The sequence below is a fragment of the Vombatus ursinus genome, unplaced genomic scaffold (assembly GCF_900497805.2).
Source record: "Vombatus ursinus unplaced genomic scaffold, bare-nosed wombat genome assembly UNPS02015354.1, whole genome shotgun sequence".
NCBI lineage: Eukaryota > Metazoa > Chordata > Mammalia > Diprotodontia > Vombatidae > Vombatus > Vombatus ursinus.
In genome coordinates, this window is record NW_020955132.1 from 15008 (window position 1) to 19144 (window position 4137).

Here is a 4137-nt window from a genome sequence, read left to right on the forward strand (position 1 = left end):
TCTTGATTCCAGAGAAGTAGTTCAGAAAAGCAACAAGCATCTCATTTCTTTTCCCCAACAGCCAGATATTGGATCAGTTCATATAGCAGCCCATCTCATTGCTTCAATATGTCAACAAGAGCTCAGCTACAGGGGATATGAAAAACTAGGTTTAGAAACACATCTCCTCCTTGGGTATATCTGGAGATATGCTGCAGCCTGCTTGAACCCAGCCTGAATGTCTCCCCTGCCCAATGACGCAGCCCTCCCTCCGATTCTTCAGAAATTTTGGTGTTCTAAGATTTGTGATTACTTATACTTTTAAGAAAATGTTTGAATTAAGAAGACAAGGCTTTGCAGTAAGGTGCAAGTTATGATCATTAAATGCAACACAGACCATATTATTCCTCCCATTCAATTTTGAACTCATTTGACTATTTATGTACAGTGTTTATACCAGTAATTTGTACTGATATGCTAATTCATGGACTTGTAATACAACTGTATGTCATTGTCTGAACCATATTCATATCATCCATTTAGTTGTTCCTGTATGAATTGCTAAGGTGATCTCTTTTGAGTAATCAATCAATTTCAGTAAGTAGGTTTGATGTAGTCAGCACACCATTATATACAAATGGGTACATCCAGAAAACTTTGCCATTTACAAGGAGCCTTCTTTTTCATCTAGACAGCATGCACGATATCCTCAATGACAATGGTGAACATAATTGGAAATCATTTTTCTCTCTATTTTATGCCTCACTTGATTTTAATATCTAAGTGATGACTGAGCAAAGTTGCCTCTGTGGTTGCATTATCTAAGAATCTTTCATGATCTTTTCCTTTTTATAGAAGATAAGTTGGTGACAAATACTTGCCCTTCAATATCTTACAGATATGAGCAGCTGTGCACATAGGTAACTCATTATTGATGCCCTTTTTATTTCTTTCTGGAGTAATAATGTTCTCTGTCATTTATTAGAATCATTTGATGTCTTTGTCTCTTGGAGACATCTTGAAAACTGATCCCTGAGTCCCTTAAACTTGGGTTTCCATCATCGTGGAATTCTTCACGTCCAGGTGCTCTTCTCTTTGTCCTCCTAGTGTCATTTCTCCTTGTGCAAATAACACCATGCACTAAGGTGTTAGCATTCAAATGTCATAATCAAAGGTGATCCCTCTGAAATGTTGGCAGATCTACTCCATTTCCACCTTTGTTACAGAATCACAACCTGACTTTCAATTCCTCTATTCTCCTGAACCTGCTTTCTGCATGTAAACTTAATTTCCAAATTCAATGCCTTTTTTAGGCTTCACCATCTCTGACCTTACCCCCCTCCCCCACCCCACTGTCCCCACACACACTGTTGACCTGTCCTTCTTGGAAATTCTCTTTTTCTTTGGCTTCATTGTCATTTCTCTTCCCAGATACACCCATTGCCCATTTAACTAGGGTGTTGTTTTTTTTTTCAGTTTTCTTTGAGATTTGATCATCCATCTCCTTCTCCCAAACTCTGAGTGTCCCAAATCTCCATCCTGAGCACTTTTTTTTTCAAATGAGTTAACATACCCCGACCATTTCAAACCTATCTTCCTTCAGGACTCATATCAAATGACATTTTCCTCCATGACACCTCCCTTGATCCTCTACAGTTGTTATTATTTATCTCTAATGTTTTTAGGTACTTTGAATTTATTTGTGTGTCTACATGTTATACTCTCCAGAAGGTTCGAAGTCCATTATGGCAAGGATGCTTTCATTGTTGACTTTCTGTCTCCTGTACCTAATATAGTAGATTGTGTATAGTAGGGGGTTGATAAATATATGTTGAATCTGAAGCACTGCCAACATCACAGAGGTCACATCTATTAATGAATTGAGGGCTGTTGCAGACATCAGAAACTGGCCCAGTTCAGTTGAGAGAAGTCTCTACCAAAGACCTAAAATGTCTGATTCAACCTGAGGTTTGGACAGAAGTTTTAAATCATCTAGCACAATTCCTCACGTTTCCTTCAAAGTCATTTCCTTGAAACTTGCTGAGAATATATTAGTTGCCATTACATAACTCTACCAGGCAAATTTAGAAACAAGAAGTATTAGGTGAGTGAGCAAGAGAGCATGTGTGGCACTTGTTCTGCCATTATTCAATGATATTTATGTCTCCATAAGGGAAAAGTTGGTCTCTATCCCTAGGAGAAAGGAAAAGGGGTTGGTGCAATTCACCTGTGTTCTCTAGTTTATTAAGAATAAAGTTTTCCTTAAAAGAATGAAGAAAGAGGCACAGTGCTACAGGGGAGAAAGTGTTGAATTTTTTTTCTCAAAGACTTATTATTAAAGAGGTTGAAGTGCGTCATTTTGATTCTCACTAGATGTGGGTACACTTCCTTGGGAGGAGAGAAATGCTTGTGCTAAAAGAAGCCAGAGCAAGCTTTCGAGTTAGTAATTGCCTAACTCCTCCCTTCTGGATCAGGACTGGTCCCAATCCTTCTGGGTTACAATCTTCCTTATATGCCCCACCCCTAGCATACATTATGTGCCTAGAATTGTGTTATCACACTGCCCCCACTCCCCGCCCCCTGCCCCAGACAGAGAAGTTAGCCTGTTAGCTTGTCTGTACTGATTTCTTATCTACTTATGCGGAAACTTAACTCTTTCATTTCTCACAATTCCTACTTTTTTTTTTAAGTAAAGATTTGGTTTCTACACCTTCCCAATTTCCTTATTTCACATTCTCCATCACTGGGCGAAAGTCTCATTAATACATAAGGTATTATCATCCTTATATTGCCAGAGCCTGCCCTCTGAACTCCCACTGTGGGTCCTACTGGGATAATCTTAATGAGGGATGTCTCTTTCAGTTGTGGTACCAGTCCCCTAGTGAATGGAACCATACAACATTCTACGGCAGTGAATACTCCTGAATGGATACAGCCGTTCCTATCCATTTGCGAAACCAGGATTCTAACTGTCCCTTTAATCAGTTATCTGTCCAAGAGTTCTCTGCCAACCCCTCAGCTAAAGTGGTTAAGCCTTGCAATGCCTTAATGATGGTTCTACCTGGGGCTGTGCTGCTGGGCAACATTTCATCAATGGATTTGGGGGACTTAAAACAATATGGGAGAGGGAAGGGAGGAATTGACTGACGAATTGACAGAGTAAAAAGGGGTCAGTCCCCTTATTAAGTACAGACACAAAGACCCAAAATTAACGATAAATTGTCCATTTGAAGCTTTGGAAGTCTCCTCTCATACAGCTGTCCGACACTCTGGACATCAGCTGGCGAAGCCCTCTGGTCCAAGTGCTGTTCAAACACTGTCCAGCAGACTCTCTTCTCGTAGAGATCCTCCTTCTTGTGTCCACTCTCCCACAATATTGGTCTCAACACAATTTTAAATTACCTTGTCAATAACCAGGGCAAATAATGAAAGTTAACTCAACCCCCATGTCTCCACTATTACAAGGTCAGAATTGGAACCTTGGCCAGTTATCATATTTTGAGAAACTCAAATTAGAAAAGTTAGCATTACTTCTAGTTTTATACTTTGCATTAATTCAGTATTCATTCTTATTCATATTCCTCCATCAGGAGGATGAGATTCCACTAAGGAATTAACAAGACTCTAATACATAGTAGTTAATTTAAAACCAGTACACATCAGATACTAAAACAATCCCAGCTTCTAGTCATGTACAAATAAATAATCCTTATGGATGCTTCTTTCAAGGCATTTACAATATAAGTCACAAGCTATTCTTCTTTTAACAATTAATCGTATCAAACTGAGACAACTTACAACTTTAACATTAACTAAGTATTAACTAAGTAGTAAAATAATATCCTAGTTCCACAATCTCCTGGCCTCATTATCCTCATACCACTATGAGAAATTAAAGGATCCTGATTTATACAGGAATATACTAGTAACATATCAAGACTGAATACTTAATTCTGAAGTTCTAGGCCAAATAACTCTATCTTACAGTTGCATCTTACTATAATAACCTCAGGTGTTCCCGCATCAATCTATTTTTTTAAATAGATTTCGATATTTATGCTTACAAAACTTATGATTACAGGAATTTGCCATGAAAGAACTAAAGTAAGGGAACAATTCTTCCCTAGATTCATGTCAATTACAGGCAGAAGTTATATA